This window comes from Pan paniscus, chromosome 3, assembly GCF_029289425.2.
Source record: "Pan paniscus chromosome 3, NHGRI_mPanPan1-v2.0_pri, whole genome shotgun sequence".
Classification (NCBI taxonomy): Eukaryota; Metazoa; Chordata; class Mammalia; order Primates; family Hominidae; genus Pan; species Pan paniscus.
The window spans coordinates 38,635,178-38,657,932 of NC_073252.2; the positions used below are offsets into that span (position 1 = coordinate 38,635,178).

Below are 22,755 nucleotides of genomic sequence, written 5' to 3' on the forward strand. Positions count from 1 at the left end.
CCTGAATACAGCACACTGATGGCTCTTGACTCTTTATCCAATTTTCCAGTCTGTGTCTTTTAATTGGAGCATTTAGCCCATTTACATTTAAGGTTAATATTGTCATGTGTGAATTTGATCCTATCATTATGATGTTAGCTGGTTATTTTGCTCATTAGTTGATGCAGTTTCTTCCTAGCCTCGATGGTCTTTACAATTTGGCACGTTTTTGCAGTGGCTGGTACCAGTTATTCCTTCCCATGTTTAGTGCTTCCTTCAGGAGCTCTTTTAGGGCAGGCCTGGTGGTGGCAAAATCTCTCAGCATTTGCTTGTCTGTAAAGCATTTTATTTCTCCTTCACTTATGAAGCTTGGTTTGGCTGGATATGAAATTCTGGGTAGAAAATTCTTTTCTTTAAGAATGTTGAATATTGGCCCCCACTCTCTTCTGGCTTGTAGAGTTTCTGCCAAGAGATCAGCTGTTAGTCTAATGGGCTTCCTTTTGTGGGTATCCCGACCTTTCTCTTTGGCTGCCCTTAACATTTTTCCCTTCATTTCAACTTTGGTGAATCTGACTGTTACGTGTCTTGGAGGTGCTCTTCTCAAGGAGTATCTTTGTGGCATTCTCCGTATTTCCTGAATTTGAATATTGGCCTGCCTTGCTAGATTGTGGAAGTTCTCCTGGATAATATCCTGCAGAGCGTTTTCCAACTTGGTTCCATTCTCCCCATCACTTTCAGGTACACCAATCAGACGTAGATTTGGTCTTTTCACATAGTCCCATATTTCCTGGAGGCTTTGTTCATTTCTTTTTATTCTTTTTTCTCTAAACTTCTCTTCTTGCTTCATTTCAATCATTTGATCTTCCATCACTGATACCCTTTCTTCCAGTTGATCAAATCAGCTACTGAGGCTTGTGCATTCATCACGTAGTTCTTGTGTGGTGGTTTTCAGCTCCATCAGGTTCTTTAAGGACTTCTCTGCATTGGTCATTCTAGTTAGCCATTCTTCTAATCTTTTTTCAAGGTTTTTAACTTCTTTGCCATGGGTTCGAACTTCCTCCTTTAGCTCAGGGTAGTTTGATCGTCTGAAGCCTTCTTCTCTCAACTCGTCAAAGTCATTCTCCATCCACCTTTGTTCCATTGCTGGTGAGGAGCTGCTTTCCTTTGGAGGAGGAGAGGCACTCTGATTTTTAGAGTTTCCAGTTTTTCTGCTCTGTTTTTTCCCCATCTTTGTGGTTTTATCTACCTTTGGTCTTTGATGATGGTGACGTACAGATGGGGTTTTGGTGTGGATGTCCTTTCTGTTTGTTAGTTTTCCTTCTAACAGTCAGGACCCTCAGCTGCAGGTCTGTTGGAGTTTGCTGGAGGTCCACTCCAGACCCTGTTTGCCTGGGTATCAGCAGCAGAGGCTGCAGAACAGCGGATATTGGTGAATAGCAAATGTTGCTGTCTGATCGTTCCTCTGGAAGTTTTGTCTCAGAGGAGTACCTGGCCATGTGAGGTGTCAGTCTGCCCCTACTGGGGGGTGCCTCCCAGTTAGGCTACTCGGGGGTCAGGAACCCACTTGAGGAGGCAGTCTTTCCGTTCTCAGGTCTCCAGCTGCGTGCTGGGAGAAACACTACTCTCTTCAAAGCTGTCAGACAGGGATATTTAAGTCTGCAGAGTTTTCTGCTGCCTTTTGTTTGGCTATGCCCTGCTCCCAGAGGTGGAGTCTACAGAGGCAGGCAGGCGTCTTTGAGCTGCGGTGGGCTCCACCCAGTTTGAGCTTCCTGGCTGCTTTGTTTACCTACTCAAGCCTCAGCAATGGCAGGCACCCCTCCCCCAGCCTTGCTGCCACCTTGCAGTTTGATCTCAGACTGCTGTGCTAGCAATGAGCGAGGCTCCATGGGCGTAGGACCCTCCGAGCCATGCACGGGATGTAATCTCCTGGTGTGCCATTTGCTAAGACCATTGGAAAAGCGCAGTATTAGGGTGGGAGTGACCCGATTTTCCAGGTGCCGTCTGTCACCCCTTTCTTTGACTAAGAAAGGGAATTCCCTGACCCCTTGCACTTCCTGAATGAGGCAATGCCTCGCCCTGCTTCAGCTCATGCTTGGTGCACTGCACCCACTGTCTGACACTCCCCAGTGAGATGAACCTGGTACCTCAGTTGGAAATGCAGAAATCACCCATCTTCTGCATCACTCACGCTGGAAGCTGTAGACTGGAGCTGTTCCTATTTGACCATCTTGGCTCTACCCCCCCTTAAATTTTTATTCTAATGCACATTAATGTAAATATCACACTTTTTTTATGTCTATTTATATTCACCTATTTTGGCATGAAAGGTAAAATTACATTGAAAAATATCTTTTTTTTCTCTTTTAGTATTAAACTTTTATTTTAAGTTCAGGGGTACATGTGCAGGTTTGTTTACATAAACTTGTGTCATGAGGGTTTGTTGTACAGATTTTTTTTTTTTTTTTTTTTTTTGGAGATGGAGTCTCACTCTGTCACCCAGGCTGGAGTGCAGTGGTGTGACCTCGGCTCACTGCAACCTCCACCTCCCAGGTTCATGCAATTCTCTCCTGCCTCAGCCTCCTGAGTAGCTGGGATTACAGGCACATGCCACCACACCTGGCTAATTTTTGTATTTTTACTAGAGACGGGGTTTTGCCATGTTGGCCAGGCTGGTCTCAAACTCCTGACTTCAAGTGATCTGCCTGCCTCAGTCTCCCAAAGTGCTAGGATTCCAGGCATGAGCCACCATGCCTGGCCTGTTATACAGATTATTTTGTTGCCCAGATGTTAAGCCTAGTGTACATTAATTATGTTTCCCAATCCTCTCCCTCCTCGACCCTCCACCCTCTGCTGGGCCCCAGTGTCTGTTGTTCCCCTCTATGTTTCCATGTGTAAACATCACACTATTAACATTTGTAAATGTGTATTTGTGTATCACCCCCAAATTATCAGGCTTACCCTATGAGTACCTGTACCACAGATTGGGCAAAACCAGCTTTAAGTACTCAGCTCGGCTGCCCTGCCTCAGTCACCTCCCTCCACCAGTGCATACCATGAGCATAAAAAAGTTTCTGGGAGGTCAGTGATTCACTTGGTATTTACTTGTTTTCCAGACTTTAGGAAAAAGGAAATCTTTCTATATGAAAATCATGCACACATCTACAGAAAACCTCATCTTTGTTGTGTTCCAGAGCTTTAAAAGCAAGCAGCACATCTGCTGCAACATCCTCTCATGCCTGCGTCAGAGCCTGGAGCCCACCTTGACTGGCGCCCACACTTGGCGGGAAAGGTGAAGGTCCTGTGCTTGCTCCTCCTCTGCTCTGCTGGTCACCAGCTGGTGGGTGAGTCAGCTGGACCTGCACAACATTGAGGAGGCTGGTGGTGACCACTGCAGCTCTGCATAGTTGAGGATTTGGGGATGTGGAAGGAAATTGTTTAACTCTCTGGTGGAATCAAACCAATCAATATCGCTATTTGGGCTTTCAATTAAAAACAGAACAATAAATCCTATCCTCCTTTTTCGCAAAGCTTCACTTATGTCCTACATTTGTGTTACTGACAGGAAGTTGGGGGCTGCAGAGAGTAAATTTTGGTATGCTAGGTATATGCCCCTACAAGGAAGATCAGTGCTCAATAATAATGGGAAGACTTCCTGGCTTTTCCTGCCAACTCCCAGGAAGGGTTTACTGCCTTGCAAAGAGTTCTAACTTCTTCAAAACAAGCTCTCAGGAAAGGGCCGGAGAGTAGCTCTTTGTTAATCATTGATTTTACTGCAGTGATTCCAGGGATCGCAGGTGCAAACAGCCTGTAGGACCAGCTTTAGAAAAAGCCATGTCACAAAGACACGTGGCATTTGACGTGCACATCAGCATTAGAGATCAAAAGGGACTCTGTGTCTGTAGGACTGGAGAAGGTATGACCTGTCTAAGGAAGACCCCCTAGTGCCAGTTGTTGGTTTGTTTGTTTGTGTGTGTGTGTGTGTGTGTGTGTGTGTGTTTGTTTGTTTTGAGATGGAGTCTGGCTCTGTTACCCAGGCTGGAGTGCAGTGGCACGATTGCAGCTCACTGAAACCTTGGCCTCCAGGGTTCAAGTGATTCTCCTGCCTCAGCCTCCTGCGTAGCTGGGACTACAGGCATGCGCCACCAAGCCCAGCTAATTTTTGTATTTTTAGCAACAGGGTTTCGCCATGTTGACCAGGCTGGTCTCGAATTCCTGACCTCAGGTGATCCACCCACCTTGGCCTCCCAAAGTGCTGGTATTACAGGCATGAGCCACTGTGCTGGCCCGCCAGCTGGTTTTGATATACATGTTCTAGTCTTCCGATTTGTAAAATAATCCGAAGATACAGATTTTTTTTTTCCCATGAGAAATTTCCTGGTAGTTTGTAACTTTAGAAACAGATAAAAGAAGGACACTGAAGAATCTAAAAACCAAAAATGAGTGGACTGAACCATAAGTCACCATTGGACAAACTTTTGGCATTACCTTTTATCACAGGACTCCATATTGTAGAACTTCTCTGCCATTGTTGTATAAAGAAGTTGATTCCTCTTTATCAGTTGGATAGGGTTATGGAGAAGTCAAGAGAGTGAGAGATGGAATAAACAGATTAGATTGTGTTAAAGTTCTGCTTTTTTAGTAAACATAAAACTGGTTCAATATCTGCAGTTTCAAAAAGTTTAACCTAGGTTCCTCAAAAAATTAAAAATAGAATTGCCATATGATCCAGCAATTCTACTTCTGAGTATACAACAAAAAGAATGGAAAACAGGATCTCAAATAAATATTTGTACATCCATGTTTATGGCAGCATAGTTCATTGTATTAGGCTGTTGTTACATTGTTACAAAGAAATACCTAAGACTCAGTAATTTGTAAGAAAAGAGGTTTAATCGGCCCATGGTTCTGTAGGCTGTGCAGGAAGCATAGCAGCATCTGCTTCCAGGGAGGTCTCAAGAAGCTTCCAGTCGTGGTGGAAGGCAAACAGGAAGCAGCCACATTTCATGGCAAAAAAAATAGGAGCAATGAGCGGGGGAGGTGCCAAACACTTTTAAATGATCAGATCTCACAAAAACGTACTATCACTAGGACAGTACAAAGGGGGATGGTGATAAATCATCCATGAAAAATCCACCCCCATGATCCAATCACCTCCCTCCAAGCCCCACTTCCAATATTGAGGATTACATTTCCATATGAGATTTGGGTGGGGACACACACCCAAACTCTATCATTCATAATAGCTAACATGTAGGAGCAACCCAAGTGTCCACTGATGAATGAATGGATAAACAAAATGTGGTACACACATATAATAGAATATTATTCAGCTGCAAAAAGGAAGGAAATTCTGACACATGGATGAAACTTGAGGACAGTATGCTAAGTGAAATAAGCCAACAACAAAAAAAGACAAATAGTGCATGATTCCACTTATATGAGGTACTTAGAATAATCAAAACCATAGAAACAGAAAGTACAGCGGTGGTTGCCAGAGGCTTGTGTGGAGGAGGGAATGGAGTTACTGTTTAATGGGCACAGAGTTTCAGTTTTACAAGATGAAAAGAGTTCTGGAGGTAGATGGTGGTGATGAACATACAGCACTACAAATGTACTTAATACCACTGAACTGTATACTTAACATGGGTAAGATGGTAAATTTTATGTTATGTGTATTTTACCACAATTTTAAATAACTGAGGAATAAAAAGTTTAGCCTGTTAGAGTTGTTGACAAATATAATGACTATTCACATAGTCCTGTGATCTAAAGTTACAATTCTTGCTATTTAGTAGCAGGGGATAAAGAGCATTAAGTAAGGAAAGCTAACTGCTGTTACATGTAAAATGGCTCAAGCATAGTAAGAGTTTATGTCTCACTCACTTACACAGTCCAGGGCAGTTCCAGATTACCACGGGATCTGCTCAACATGTTGTTCAGGGACCAAGGCTGAAAGACAGCTTCTGCCATCTTCAATACTCAGCTTTCAAAGTCATCCCCTGTGTCAATATCCAGCAGCAGAAGAAGAAAGAATATGGGAGGTTTCTATGGGCCGGTCTGGGAGTGGCTGGCATCATTTTTGCTCACATTTCACTTCAAGGGAAGCTAGAAAATGCATTTTCATGCTGTGCCAAGAAGGAAAGAAAATGGTTCGGTGACCAGCTGGCAATCTCTGACACATAAAGGAGGGCCCAAAGTAAACTGGCTATGAGGTTAAAATTTGGGAGAGTATGCACACCAATTTCAGGAAATGTTGCTGGCTCAGATACTTCAGAATTCAAGGAAAGATTTAGGAAACACAATTTTCTAGGGGACTCATCAAATTCAGATTTGGGAGAAATGTTCAGGCCATTTTGTAAATTAGCTTTACCAGTGGTCAGTAGAAAGAACCTGGACCCTGCTACTAACTGGGTCTGTGATCCTGGAGAAGTTTTAACTGGTCTAAGATTAATATTTCCTTTCTATCAAATGGAAATTAAAATATATAATTATCAGCATTGTTCTAAGAATTTGAGGCAATTTATGTAACATACCTGTATGATACACAGTTGTTACAAATCCAGCCAAATGATTATCCAGGCTCTGTGAAAAATATCTCCATGAGCAGAGAACTCAGTGCCTCCAATGTCTATGCAGACCTGACAGCCAGAAATCTTTCTCTTCAGCAAAATCAGTTTTCCCGTTGAACCATACTTCTATCTACTGAAACTACACAGAACAAAGTGAATCATTCTTTCACAGGCCAGTTCCTCAGACATTTGAAAGTGGCACTCCTACTTACTCTAAATCTGCTCTTCCAGTTTCTTCAACTTTGAATTTCTCACCAATCATGTTGCTGTTATCTGAACACTTCTACTTTGTCTTTAGGCCCCTTGAAATGTGATTCACAGATGAGAATACTGCACCCCAAGTAAGACTGGACCAGCACAGAGTACGATAGTAGCATTCCTCCTTTTGTTTAAAAATGTATTTGTCAGGGTTAGGGTATCAGTTATGCTGCTGTAACAAAAAGACTTGAAAATGCAATTGTTCAAATAAGAGAGAAATCTCTTTTTCTCTCATGTAACAGTTCAACGATAGGCAGGTGGTCCAGGACAAATGTGTGGTTTATTCAAACACCAAAGTTTCTTTTACTTTCAAGCTTTTCTGTCCTGTAGGATATTGTTGTCTGTATGGTGACATCTGGTCTGCCAATGCAGACCTGCCAATGCACATCCAAGTTCCAGCCTACCCTACAGGGAGGAAGAAGGAGATGAAGTGGAATGACATTCTTTTATGGCAGTGAACACAAGCTATGCCCATCACTCCTCAATTCTGCTCACCTTCCATTAGTGAGAGCTTAGTCACACGGTCATAGCCAGCTGCAAGGGAGACAAGGGGGTGTCAATTCTATTTCGGAGGCTAGGAGGACAGTGGAACAATGTATTTTGCTAAAACTGGCAGTGGGTTCCGTTACTAGGGACAAGTGGAAAATGGACACAGGACAATTGATTAAGCATCTCTGCCATGAGAAACTATGCAAAACAAAGGAGAGAAGTCCCCCCAATTAAAAGGCATTAGGAATAACTAGCAAGAATAGGAAAAACTGCTAAGATGAAATGAGGGAAAAGAATAAGTAGGATATCTATAGCTCGGCTACATAGCAAGCTAGAAGGTAACATGACACATGATTAAACCAATTCAATTGCTACAGTTATTGCCCAGAAAATAAATGACTAAACTTGGTGGATGCTTTAACAAGAAATTGGAGTTACAAGTTGTAATTGTTTAAAGTACTACGTATTACAATGATGAACATTGGTTCATCATCATAGTGGAAATAGCCTTTCCTAGAAAAAAAAAAAAGTGAGAAACCTCTGTGAAATGAGAAGTATTACTCTCTTTCCTGTTCTGTGAGGAACAGTGGGGTTGACTGAACTAACCAGGACTTTCCAAGCTCTAGGTTCAGTTATCCTATCCTCAGAGGAACAGGCAATTTAATCTGGAAGTTCTCAAAGTGCCAATAAATGAAAAAGCAAATAAATCGGGGAAAACAAACATTTTCAACATGGAGTGGGGTAGAAATAATTACCGTGAAATACGCTAAATGCCTAGCTTGGTTTCTGATGGTTTCTTGGGGTTTTAAGATTTCATTTTCATGATTCATTGGCCACAAATCATTGAAAATACCAAGAAGTAAAATATGCCTTTGACTAAATGCATACATGCCCCTCAGCTTTTAGTAGGACTCAAATATTGACATTTGGAAGGAGGAATTTTTTTTCCCACATGCTAACAACAATCATCCCCAACATCACTGCTGAAAAACACAACTGTACGCCCTGCAGAATATTAGTCAATTAGGCAGCACTGTCATTTCATTAAAAAGAATACTATGCTCACTTATTTCATTGCTATTATAGAAGAGAAATCAATGCTAAAGTGACCGCATTTTACCTTCTCCATTGTGAAATGATAGTTGATGGTTAGTACACTCTCAAGAAGCGATGTCTGAGAATGTGGAGTGTGCTAGGCTGAAAGACAGAACTAAAATGGGTTCTACCCAGCAGCCTAACAGGCCGCTAAAATTTCCCTGGGTCAACTTTCTGTTAGAATCACTTTCAGAAAAGAATAGAGGTTTTTCGAATGTGAAATCATACTGTGGAATGGGAAAGTCCCCATTCTTGAGCAAGAAGATCTCAAGAAAAAGATTTTGAAATTTTAAAATGAATGCAAAGGCAACCGCTCAAGGAGAGTTTAGTTTGCTTCTCTCGGCATCTGTTCTGTGGGATTCCTTTCTGTCTTCCCCAGAGGTAATTCTCAGTAACCTCCTTCTAGAACGAGGCTTTGAAGTCCTCTGCACACCTGTGTAGATTATAAAGCAGAGAGGCTGGTCTTCCACACCCAAACTCTAAATTCACAATGCAACATGACAGTTAAAACATGCCCTGTAGCATCTTGTTTAAAAGTTAAACCCAAGCTTGATATAATCTCCTGAAGTGGTTAACCCTTGCCCAGATTGAGCACATACTTCCCGTGCTGAAGAAAGAGAATAGACTCTCTTTATGTATAACTCTTTCTTCAGAAGTGTACACATGATCTGGGTAAATAGGCTGATGTCTCAGAACACTAGAGGGATTTTTTTGGCTGTCCCTAGCTCAGGGGCTAAGAGTGACAAAATCTGTACCTCTGATAGCCTCCTCCACCTCTTTGGCTTCTTAGGTTTTGAATTAACATGTTATTGACACTACTAGGGAATGAATGAAGGGGTGACTTCTTTTTCTAACATTGCCTGAGTCATGGCCTTAATGCCATTCTCTTCCTTCAGCACTGGAGTCTGGCCATGTTTCCTGACATGGGGATGGGACTGCAGGGTTACAGGGAGAGTGCAAGAGGCTGGCACTGGAGAAGTCAAGACAAAATGTGAGGGCCTGGACTGGGTTGGGGTCAGGAGTATGAGAAGCAGGTGGTCCAAGAGATGGCCATACTGGCCAGGCACAGACATGAGAAGAATAGCAAAGAGAACTTGATTCTGAGCCACATGTTTGCCCATGGGCAGGAAGCTCCTGCTTGCTTCCAAGTGGGGTGGGACCAAACTCTGAGCCCCGCCAGCCCAGGCTGTGCAGGTGCAGGCAGGGAAGTGGCTGCACCTGGCTCAGGTGGGTGTGTAGGTGGAAACTACAGGCAGGCACCTGGTTTCTGGCTACAGATTTGGGTTCTGATCCAATGCCACTCCCTGACCTCATGAATGATGAACTCCCTGGCTCCCTCCTTGGAGTCCAAGGATCCTTCTTCCCAGCCCACTTTTCAGTCTGACCTTGACCTTGTGGCTTCAGCTTGGCTATGGTTCCTAGACTGGTTCTAACTTCACCCTATGTCTAAGATCAATCCTCCTGGTCCTGATAGGGCTGGTAAGGACCCTATCCCCTTCTTGGCTACAGAAGAAGTAGAGTTCTTTCCTCTTTGGGACCCAGTCCTGCTATTTTCAACCTCTAGTTAAAATGAATCTCTAGGCAACCAATATTAAGTTGTTACTAAGAATTTTATTTTATTTTTAAAAAATCTTTCTTACAGTCCATTTTTTCAATCTCTGGTTCTGGCCTTGACGCATAGGAAGAAATCATGATATGCAGGAGATTTGGCCAGGATCCTCAATCTTGGAATCTCCAATTAACTCAGACCACAAAAGATCCCCAGGGGACGCCTTTCTCTTTGTCCCTTGTACTTCTCTGGCCTCCTCCCTGTGAGTTGGATTGGACACAGATGAGCCTGCTGACCCTCACATGGAGGCAGCCTAAGAGGCTTCTCAAAGTTTCCTTCTTCCTGATCCACAGGTTGAAGGAGCAAATCCCCTCCCCTACACTAGGCTGCCCACCAAGTGGGAGGTTGCTGCCAGCCTGTCTCACTGCATCTGCCCCAAGACATGGACTCAAACAAGAACTAGTGAAGAGACAACCAAATTATGTCACATACTATTTTTGCTTATAAATTCTATTCCCTCTTACCATTATATGTTTTTTCCCTAAATACTAAAATCTTAGAGAATCCATTCTTTCTCATGCTCATTTCAGAGCTTCCCAACTTTGTGAGCACAATTTCTCTTCCCAGAAAAAAAAGTGCATATACACAAACAACTTGCAAACAGTTTCAGGATGCTCATGGAGCTCTGAAGCCCCTCCATGAACTCCACCCTGCCCCTGAGGTTAGTATGTGCCTTCTGACTTTGAGGAATTGACTTTCAGACACTTTCACCAGGCCTTTTTGGATCATCTATTTTGATTCAAAACAATTTTCCAACACGTTCTCTTGGCTGTGTGCAGCTCCTCTTTCCGTTCTCTCTCCATCCAGTCACACCTACGTTATCATCATCGAGATTATCCTCATTATTAACATCACCCCTCCTCAGCTCCATCTTCTACTCTAGACTTTTCCTAGAAGACACATTAGTAAGGGAAATCCCAGTTTTATTGTGTGAAAATATCTTACAAGTACTAATACTATATATATAGTATTAGTTCATTCTCAAACTGCTGTCAAGATACTGCCCAAGACTGGGTAATTTATAAAGGAAAGAGTTTTAATTGACTCACAGTTCCACATGGCTGGGGAGGCCTCAGGAAACTTAAATCACGGCAGAAGGCAAAGGGGAAACAAGGACCTTCTTCACTTGGTGGCAAGAGAGAAAAGTGCAAGCAGAGGATATGCCAGATGCTTATAAAACCATCAGATCTTGTGAGAACTCACTCACTATCACGAGAACAGCATGGGGGAACCACCCCCATGATCTAATCACCTCCCTCCCTCAACATGTGGAGATTACTGGTCCCTCCTTCAACATGTGGGGATTACAATTCAAGATGAAATTTGGGTGGGGACACAGAACCAAACCATATCATACATATATGATCAAATATCCCTGGAGGACCCCTACCACAGCCTTGGAAAGACCTACATAAGTGAGGGGCCCAAAGCTCCGGCTTCATTCACTCCACGACAAGCCCATCTCTGTATGTGAGCCTGGAAGAGGTAATCCCAACTGGCCCACCAGAAGGATTTCCTGCTCAGAGATTCACCATCTATTTAGATATATTTTTGCACACAGCTCAGAGCTCCTGTAGCTTCTTTATCTCAGAAAACCTGCACCTTACTGGTGAGTACAACAGCAAAAGCTTATTATGATTAATTAGATTTTTAATTAATGCCTCACCACATAATTAAGAAGAAGCCCTTGGAGTAAAACCCTAACTAAATATTCTTCCTTTCATTAATTCTCTCTGCCTAATAGCAGAGGAAAAGATGAAACAAGGAGTGTGGTATGTGTTAGTTTTTATTCTCCCAAGAGGTTATAAAGTAAATGTCAGAATGGCAGAATTGGTTAAAGTGTCTCCCTATAAAAAGTTCTCTTTTTGGTTCCCTTTCTCTGGGATTCTTTCTCATTTTTATTATTCAATTCATTTTAATCCAGCAACATTTACTGAGCAGCTACTATATGCTGGGCACCGTTATAGGCACTCTGGAGACTCAAAGAGGGTAACTACCTGTTTCTGCCCTCCAGGGAATCCAAATCTTAGAGGGGCAGCAAGGTGCAAAGATAATTGGTACAAAAAGAGATAATGGAGGATAATAAAGAAATGACCATCAGTGCAGCTTGAAATGGACTCTGGTGACAGTTCCCCAGTAAGGATCCCAAAGCTGATTTGAATACTCACATGTCATCAGGGACCAGGCATGGTGGTAGAGATGTTACATTATCTTTAATTCTCACAATTTAGGGTAGAGGTCAATGAAGAGATGAGGACCTTGTCCATGATGCCTCCATCTAGCTAAATCCCCTCACAACATCCTTTTATAGCACCCATTATTTGCCTGTCATTATATGCATCCTCTGCATAATAATTGTCCAATGCCTTCCCCAGGGTAGGCTTCATCAGAAAAGGGATTGTGTGTCTGCCTTGTTCACCACTGTATCACAGCACTTAGCACAGACTAGTATGAAGTAGAAATTCACTATTTGGTGAATGAATGGAGGGAGGAGAGAGGGAGAAAGGGAGGGAGCAAAAAGGAGAAGGAAGGAAGCAAGGGAAGGAGGGAAGGATTATAAACACATCAAAGCCACGATTCTACCCTAGGTCTGACTCCCTTAAAAGTCCATAAGCTTTCTCCTCTACCACACTAACCTTCAGGATATTAGAGTGTGTGCACAAGCCTCAAGATGACTTCTGGGAAGGAAAATGCTCACCCATGTGTGATCTGTTTGGGAATGTTGAAAACCATTCTTCTTCCATGATTGTTACCCCTTGTATATGCCAGTGGGAGCAAGCTGTCCAGGCCAGACAGAGCAGCACTCATAGCCTCTAGGGTTCCCACACTATCCATCCAGCCACTCCGATCTCCCAGTGCTAGGGATGATTCAGTGCCCGTCTTCCCTTGCACGTGGCCTCCAGAGAGACACTGAGGCCCTGTATACCCAGCTGAATGTGGAAAAAATCCTTGTCCTTTTTGTCTGGCCAAATCAAGATTGGCAATCCTCTGAAAAAACTTTTACTAATCAAACTAAGAAACAAAAAAACAGTTTCCCAGGAGACTAAATGTTGATGAGCTCACTGAGAATATATGTTGCTAAGCCATACTTACCTGAACTGAGATTAATAGCACAGCTTACAAGGTAAACTCCCAAATTTTCTCCCTTTACCCTGCCTATCTGGGATGGATGCTAAGGTAAAATATTCAGTTTTTTTTCCTCCAAAGTAGATGTGGCTTGATACATCTTTCCTATCCGGTGAGAGACCAAGTCTCTCTCAGAACCACTCCCTGGTCCCCCTGCTTACCCTAAACTCTCTTCTCTGGCCCTGAGCTAAGTCCCCCCATTTGCAACCAGGGCCAGCTTCATGGGCATTTGACCAGTGCAGTTGCAGAGAGCCCCATGCTCAGAAGGGCCTGGAGCTTGGGGTTTAATGCTCTACAGTCACTATATTAAAATTCTTAAAAATGTTATCTTTGAATTTGTATTATGAAACTTAAGTTTAATGGGACAATGAAGAATACAAGAAAGAGGGTGGCTCAGAGGATTTGTTCACAAACCATCCAGCTTCCCAATGCCCCACCGCCTCCCAGAGATGGGTGCCCAGCCACCTACTTCTTCCTCTGGTACCCTGGGTCCCACCTAGACCAGAAGAGCAACAGCTGAATCTGGCCTCCCTGTGGCTGCACCCACTCAGCGACCACTGTTGTCTTCTGGCCCAGCAGGAGTCTGGCCATTGATGTGGGAATGGTTGGGGGTCTGCATATGTGCCCTGCGAAGTCTTGGGGCTGAGCATTGCAGCAGCCATCCCTGCCCCAGGTTGGCAGCATTACAATACATGCACTGGGCAGGTGATTCTGCAGGATGAGCCTCTCACCTAGCCCTGATCCACATTCCTACCATACATCTCATGTGGAGGTTGCAATACCCTTGGGGATCAGCCTATCCACCATGGGTGGAGGTGGCAGATCTGTGGGAAGGGGAGATGTCTGCCTCGACCTGCCTGTTCCTGGCCAGGGATGATGTATTAGTCTGGTGGTGGCTGGGAGGGAGAACCTGGGAACAGGTGGGCCAAGTGTTGCGAGTCAGGGGACAGGTAACTGACAGTCAGTAACTGCCCTAATAAAAGTGTCCTTGTGCACAACACAATATTAAATGACAAAAAACAGAAACAAAAATATTATGACAGGTTGACAGAGCGACCTTGAAAGAAAAATGTCTTGTATTTTAATACCTTTAATACATCTTTCATCCTGCTCTTTGAACAAGGGCATTTTTAGTTTACACTGGATCCTACAAATTATGTAGCCGGTCCTGCCTGTAACACCCTTCCTGTCATGATACTTGATCCTTGGGATGAAAAAACACTGCCCTATCTTGTCCCCAAGAAGTCTTCCCTACTGAGCTCCAGGCCAGTGTTTAGTGACCACGTGGCAGCCTCCGTGACCCATCACACCTTGTGGGCTCTATGATGCTAAATTAACTCTAGGCATTGACCTTGTCCATGACAAGTCCCCGGCTTGTTTTTCTCTTGTCTGTTGGATTTGCCAGAACAAATGTCCTGGCCTGAAATGGTTATTAATCTAATTTCTACTCTTCAGAGGGAGGTAGCTTTTTCCCATATTCTTCTAAGCTGGAATCTTGGTTTGGTCATTCACGTGGCAGCACAGGCTTGTTTTGACTGACATCTATGTTCCAGAACCTGATTGCAATACATCGTCCCCTCTGTCTGCCAGAGGACTTTCCACCTCTTCATTTTTAAAGTCTCCTCTCCAGGATCTGCTCCCTGTCTTTTCTGAAAGAAGCCTCTAATGAGCTGCTCATTGGCAGAGCAGACATGATTGGCATTCCTTCAACCAATGAATGGCCAAGGCCTTCCTGTCTGGGTTAGCAGCTCCACCCCCTTCTCCAGCATCCTTTCCATCACTTCTTATCCTGGATTACCTTCTCAGATCCCATCACCATAGGATTTAATAGTAAAGACACGGCTGGGCACGGTGGCTCACGCCTGTAACCCCAGCACTTTGGGAGGCCAAGGCAAGTGGATCACCTGAGGTCAGGAGTTCGAGACCAGCCTGGTCAACATGGGGAAACCCTGTCTCTACTAAAAATACAAAAATTAGCTGAGTGTGGTGGAGGGTGCCTGTAATCCCAGCTACTCGGGAGGCTGAGGCAGGAGAATAGCTTGAACCTGGGAAGCGAGGTTGCAGTGAGCCGAGATCGCGCCACTGCACCAGCCTGGGCCACAGAGCAAGACTCCGTCTCAAAAAAAAAACAAAAAACCAATAGTAAAGACACTTCAATATGTGTTAACTATTATAGTTCTAATTTTCACGAAGAATAAGGAAATAACATCACAACTAAATTAGAAGTAAAATTTAACTTCTTATACTGTTCTACAAATTATATGCATGTATATATTATACATATATAAATGTTATATACACATACATAAAAAACATTTCTTATGCTATTATTATACCATGTATATACTGATTTAATCATTATAACAATTCTATGAAGTAGGTAGTATAATTCCGATTTTTCATATGAGAAAAGTGGAGGCACAGAGCAATAAAATCACTTGTTCGAGGTCATAGAACTGGTAAATGGTAGAGCTAGGATTCAAACCCAGATCTAGTCATGCCCTTAATCGATACACTTTGAGGTAGAAGAGTTCAGAGGAGAAACAACAGACCTAGCACAGGCAGGGAAGATGTACTGGAAGGGGAGTGACCCAAACAAGACATGGTAATAGATAGGCTTTAGAAAGAAGAGAGGGAGAATGCACGAGCTGCTGAATCAAAAACTCTGGAGGTGGCCCAGCCATCTGTGTTTTAACAAGCCTCGATTCTGATGCATACTCAAGTTTGAGAGCCACTGAATTATTTGATGCACATCAAATGCTTAGAGAACTGTGCCTGGCACATACTAACTGCTCTATCAGTGTTAAATATTATTATTAGCTGTAGGGGCTACAGATCTGCATCTGTGATCTGACCCCACCCAGGTCCTGCCCTGCTCTCCTGAGACCCTTAGGGGTCTCCACCCTGACAATGTGGACTGTCTGCTCTGAAGCACGTCTCTGCAGGCCTTCTGCAATCTCCCCTGACCAGTTTGCCCTGCACAGGGAGATTCTGACCCAGCTGCCTGCTAGGCCCAAAGTCTGCCCTGAAGCATCGCCTACTGGGTGGGGCCCACACCCTTCCCGGGTCTTGTCTTGGCAGAAGACGCCCTTCCTTGGAAGGAAGCTGGTGCTTGCCTAACTCTTTGCATGTGAAAATGCCTCTGTGTGCCTTAAACCATCCTCCCAGCCCTACAGAAGAATTCAGAGCCAGGACCACTGCCCCCAAAACTGTTCCTTCTTTATGCACCCAAAGAGGTTTTGCATAAACTAAATATAATAAGTGGATGTGTATTTTATTCTTTTAGCTATAGTAATCTCTCCTTATCTTCGGGGGATATGTTCCAAGATTTCCAGTGGTTGCCTGAAACCACAGATAATACTGAACTCTATATATATATATACTGTTTTTTTCCTATACATACATACATATAATAAAGTTTAATTTATAAATTAGGCACAGAAAGAGATTAACAACAATAGCTGATAATAAAATAGAACAATTACAACATGTCAGCATCACTACTCTTGTGCTTTGGGGCCATTGTTAAGTTAAACAAGGGTTACTTGAACACAGGCCCTCTGACACCAGGGTAGTTGATCTGATAACTGAGATGGCTGCTAATTGACTAACAGGTGGGTAGCATAGACAGCATGGATACGCTGGACAAAGCAATGACTCATTTCCCAGGCAGGAGGGATAAGGATGGAGAGATATTTCAACGTGCTACTCAGAGCAGTGTGCAATTTAAAACTGAAGATCTGTTTATTTCCGGAATTTTCTATTTAATATTTTTGGACTGTGGTTGGTTGCAGGTAAATGGCCAACTTAATGTCTCCCCAAATACAGTAGCCACCCCCCACATCTTTGGAAAACGAAACCGCAAATAAAGGAGGACTACTGTATTGGGGAAGAGATTAAGTTGGGCCATTTTATCTACAGAGTCCATTGAATTAGATATTGCTGACTACTTGAAACGAAAACTTTATTAACTGTTTCCGTTTAAAATGTGTGCAGCATCACTTTTCTGCAGGCGTGATTATGGCAACATTTTCTGGGCCTCATTTTTTGGGCCACAGGCAACTAGGACCAATAGGAACTTGGCAATATCTATAGACCCACTTCCTGGACCCTCCTGCTTGAGGGCGGGGGGGCATCCCAAATGGAGTTTATTTAGAGTGTTCCAGAGACAAAATGCTGGAAGAACATACTAACCAACTTCAATCAGGGCTAGATGCAAGACCACCTTCACAGTCACCATTTTGAAATGTTTAATCATTTTTGAACAAGGAGTGCTGCATTGTTAGCTCACATGGCTCCACGAATTACTTTGCTAAGATGGTCCTGCTAAAATGTCTGAGTTGGAGGTGGGGGAACAAAAGAATAAAGAAGCGGAAATCAGAGTTGCTAGTCAAGATCTCCATCAGTTTCTTCTAGGTCCTGAATTCTCAACTTTAACCTCAATGACCTTCCCTGGAGAGCACAGCCTTAATAGACCATGCTGCCATCTTGTAGTAGTTAAGAGTGCAAACTCAGGCTGGTTCGGTTCAAAAAGACTGACTGATCTGGTTCAAAACCTAAGTCTACAATGGATCAGCCCTGGCGACTCTGTCTAAGTTCCCCAATTGCTTTATGCCTCTATTTGCTCATCTATAAAGTGGCAAAACCAATCAAGGGCACCTCTTCCCAAGCCCCAGAGGGATACTGTGAAACTTAATGAGGAAATGAGAACGGAGTGCACAGCAGAGTGCACTCATGTACTGAGTGCTTGTGAATGTCAGCTTTAAACGTAAGGTTACATGTTTTGCCATAAGGCATTTGAATAGAGAGACTATGACAAGAGCAGAAAACTTGGGTCACATTGTGAAAAAAGGCAGATGCTGATGACTTTCACTTTTTCAACCCAGAGAAGGACCTTTGAGGAGTGACCTACTTCTTCTGACCTCCTATTGTTGCTGCTGATTTAAATGTTTTGTTGTTGTTGCTGTTTTTTATTATAAATCTGTAGTAATAGGTGCCTGAGTTTTTTTTATCTTACATTCAAAGGAAGCAGAATTTATACAAAAGAGGATGAGGATGGGTGGGGCTGTGGGGACAAGCTTTATAAAGGGAGCCAGAGGAGCCAGGCCCTGTCCAGACTTAGCCGTGCTTGTAAACAGGATCCGGTTCTTGCAAATGTGTGAATCTTGATAGTTTACTTTTTTTTTTTTTTTTTTTTTTTTCTGTTCTAGAGAGTTGGAGAGAGGTTGGAGTGTTTATCTTTGTTTGCATCTCACATTTTCCAGGGGATAAGGATTTGCCTTCCCTGGACCAAGATGGCTGAGAGATCAGAGGGAGCAGAGCAGTTAGGGAAAATGGTGGGAGATTCTCATCTTCTCTCTCTACCACCACCAACCACCACCACCTCCTCCTCTGCGGCTGAAAGGAGAGGGAGATAGGCAGCCAGAAACACACCTGAGGTCTTCTCTCTAGGGAGAAATTTCCTTAGCCCATTAAAGAAATATATATATTCACGGCCAGGCACGGTGGCTCATGCCTATAATCCCAGCACTTTGGGAGGCCAAGGCAGGCAGATCACCTGAGGTCAGGAGTTCAAGACCAGTCTGGCCAACATGGTGAAACCCCACCTTTACTAAAAATACAAAATTAGCCAGGTGTGGTGCCACATGCTTGTAATCCCAGCTACCCAGGAGGCTTAGGCAGGAGAATTGCTGGGCCCAGGAGGTGGAGGCTGCAGTGAGCCAAGATCATGCCACTGCACTACAGCATGGGCTACAGAGGGAGACTCTGTCTCAAAAAAAAAAAAAAAAGAAAGAAAGAAAGAGAGAGAGAGAGAGAAAGAAAGAAAGAAAGAAGGCAAGAAAGAAAGAAAGAAAGAGAAAGAAAGAAAAAGAAAGAAATAAAGAAATTCTAAATAAAATTTTAAAATCCTTTAACTATAGGTGGGAGGGAGGGATGAATTAGCAGATCACAGAGGACATTTAGGGCAGTGGAACTTTCTGTATGATACTATAATCGTGGGTACATGCTATTACACATTAATCAAAACCCATAGAAGGTACTCCACCAAGAGCGGACCCCTGAAGAAAACTATGAACTTTGGGTGATGATGTGCCAATCTGGACTGATCAAGTGTAACAAATGTACCACTGTGATATGAGATGTCTGTATTTGGGGAGGTGGTTTACATGTGGGAACAATGGTCTCTGAGAAATCTCTGTAGTTTTTGCTCTATTTTACTGTGAATCTAAAATTGCTCTAAAAAAAGAAATTTTATTAATTAAAAAAATAATAATCTTTCCCCTTTCCCCCATAGTAGGTCCTACTATTGGCAGAAAAAATACTTGGACCAAGACAGAGGCCATCTGGAAGGGTGTTGATGCTGCTCCCTCCCAGGAAGTCACCTAAAGAGTCAGGCTGATGAAGCTCCCAATGCGCTGGGCGGCCACACATTATGCTCCTTAATCACGTTATTCACGGTGAGACTCCAAGGATATTCATGTGGATGACATACTTAGTGCTGATACAATCTTGAGTGTTTTGGTGAGAACATTTTAAAAGGCACTGTAAAACTTTTTAGACATAAATATAGCCAGTTTCTTACAGCACCTAAACTGCTAAGTAGTACCTTGATAGTAGAGATTTCAAAAGTATTCACATTAAAACATCCAGGTGAACATTAATTGGTGCTAAAGGGAAAACAACCAGCTAACACCCTGATGCTGACAGCTAGAAATGTTGGTGATGTAGCTTCCTAGTCCCCAGGCATGCTGGGTGCTATCTATAGAAGATAAGTGACTCAGCACCTGCCCGGCCAAATCCTGATTCATGACCCTCCTTCTCCAACTCCACCCTGTGGCCCCTAAAAGAAAAAAACTCAGAATTTCCCTGAGCAGTCCAACCAAGTAGGCCAACCCTTGGGGAAAAAAACATATCAATACTGTCTCTAGCTGCCATAGCTGAACTTCCACTTCCTGAGGCAACCGGCCCCACTGGAGCTAATGGGTCTCCCCCATGAACCTAGACAGTTCCCTGAGACTGTGTGAAAGAAGGACCCAGTGAACACAAAGTCAGTTGAAGACATCTGAGCCAAGTAGGAGAAAAAAATGCATACAGGACCACACACGCTCAGTTCCATGTTGAGAGTTGCATCTCTCATCAGCTTCCTTGATCCTCAATCCAAATCAGTGAACCTTACCAGGTTCATATTTTTTTCCTTATTTCATATTTTAATAACCACCATTGTATGAATACAGCACATACTTTATATATATGTCACAAACTTTATTTTCCATTTCTCAGCAATTAAAATCTCTGGCCTATGGCATTATATTGAGTGATGGACTTGGTAGCTTAAATGGCCATGGTCTATGACAGACCTGAGTTCAAAACGTGGCTCTGCCATTTACCACCTATAATGACATTGGACAAACTCTTTATTTCTCTAACCTAAATTTGTACATCTTCCACTAACCAATGCCTCATATTGATTTTGTGGAAATTACATGAGGAAATGAATAAAAAGTGATGAACACACTTAATATAGAGCATCAAAATACACAAAGCAAGAACTGATAGAACTGAAAGATAAAATAGACAAACCTGCTATTAGAGTTGGAGACTTCAACACTCCTCTGTCAGTAATTGACGATCCAGCCAGCAGAAAATCAGTAAGGACAGAGTTGACCTGAACAGTACTATCAATCAACTTGATCTAATTAACATTTACAGAATATTCTGTCCAACAGCAGCAGGATACATATTCTTCTCAAGCTTACATGGAGCATGCAGTAAGATAGACCACATTCTAGGCCATAAAGAGATGAACATGATGCCCATCACATAGTAAGTGCTTGAAAACTTTTGGCTGAAAACATACTCACTCAAATTAGAAATGATACTAACCATTTCTCAAAATCCATTGAGACTGTTCTTGGCACTTGACTTGCATTAGCTCTGATCAATGCTTACAAGGTAAATATTATTGTACCCATTTTCCCAAATTCAATGTTAATAAGTTAGCAATATCTGTAAAGTAGTAGACTGTGGCACTGTTTCAATAAGCTCTATTTGGTAATGATAATATTAATAAGATTATTATTAAAATAAATACCGAAGACTTATTTACCATTTATCATGTGCCAGCCACTATTTTAAAGATACACAAATTTGTCATTTAATCTTCACAATAACTTTATAAATTTGGTGCTATTTTTATCCCTGATCTTACCAATGAGGAAACTGAGGCTCAGAGGGATTAATTAGCTAGTAATTGGTAGTGCTGGATTCCATTCCAGGCAATCTGGCTCCGGAGTCTGTGCACTTAATCTGACTAGAGGAAAACCAGAAGCATTATTTTGTTTCCTTTCATCACAGTACTGCTTTACTGGATGAAGATTTTATTCACAGGTTGGGGAAGAACAGATCTTTCCCTGACCTTTTTGCTTCTGAAAGCCAAGATTCCTCAAGGACAGTTTCTCTTTATTTATTCTCAGATAGCTTTCTAACGTTTTCATTATTGCTTTTGAGCCAGTCTGTGTGTGTGTGTGTGTGTGTGTGTGTACTGCTATAGTGTGTGTGTGTGTGTGTGTGTACTGCTATAGTGTGTGTGTGTGTACTCCTATAGAAAAAGTGGAAACTTAGAAAAATATAAAGAATAAACCTATTACTTTATATCCCACTCATAATCACCTAATACTTTGGTGTGTCTCCTCCTTCTATGCATGTTTTTTTTTTTCCAAAAGCTGGGGTCACGTACAGTATCACGTACTTTTAAAGCCAGACCTGCAATCCTGTGCCCATTCCTGATGTATGTCCGTATTCACAGCGTTTTGCTTACAGACACTTGCTCAGTTGGCATGGAGAACATTAGGAGTGGGTGAGGTTCCATTAGACCAACCCAAATTTTCCTACTCATCTCCCTCCCTTTTCAACTGAGAGTGATTTCTATTTTTGCTCACTGTTAGCAGTGACATGTCTAATGGGAGGTGAATGACTGCGTCGTACAATCCAGAGGCAGAGCAAGCAGAATCCATCTAGAAAGAAACAGCAAAAAGGAAATCTGTTTAAGTCCAACCTCCCAACACTCATGGTAGCCTCCTCCCCACCGCCTCTCCTTCAGAGCTTGGCACACATTGTGAACCTGTTTGCTAAAATCTCACACTCCATTTCCCCTGATTTCCTACTTTGCCCCAGGTCCTTGGCTACATTAGAGCAAAGTTTACATTTACCAAGAGACAGGTTATAAAATGAAGAGCTCTTATATTTCATTTTGGGCATTTGTTTGGCATGGGATTACCTCCAAACCTTGTTTTTCCACAAACACCTAATGGAGTCACTAATTAATTACCCCACTGGAGCAAGAACAGTGTAAGAAAGATGTATTTAGATTCAGCAGATAATCAAATCAGATCAGATTAATTTTGCTTAGATTTCTTTTCATATAGCACTTAAGAGTCTAATTCTGGCCTCAAAGCAAGCCATAAAATAGGTCACTTCAACAAAGCTGAAAAAAACAACTAGGCTGTTACACACTACTTGTGTGACATGATGTGAGTAGTAAAACACTGATCCAATTTCAAGCAGATTAGGGTCACGATTTTCAGCAAAATCAAACATTTCAGCACTTGGTCTACCATGGAAGGGCTTTGG

The 22,755-nt window shown here is 42.7% G+C and overlaps 1 long non-coding RNA gene across 1 annotated transcript in view; it reads right to left on the bottom strand.

The window, feature by feature from the left end:
- The window catches only part of LOC130541428 (uncharacterized), a 102,610-nt gene that overhangs the window by 26,063 nt on the left and 53,792 nt on the right, over positions 1 to 22,755 (bottom strand). Inside the window, exons 3-6 of the long non-coding RNA XR_008955484.1 lie at positions 6,513 to 7,211; positions 5,863 to 6,104; positions 4,465 to 4,529; positions 3,239 to 3,335 (exon numbers count right to left, since the gene is read on the bottom strand). This is a non-coding gene — a long non-coding RNA (uncharacterized LOC130541428). The remainder of the gene's footprint in view (positions 1 to 3,238; positions 3,336 to 4,464; positions 4,530 to 5,862; positions 6,105 to 6,512; positions 7,212 to 22,755) is intronic.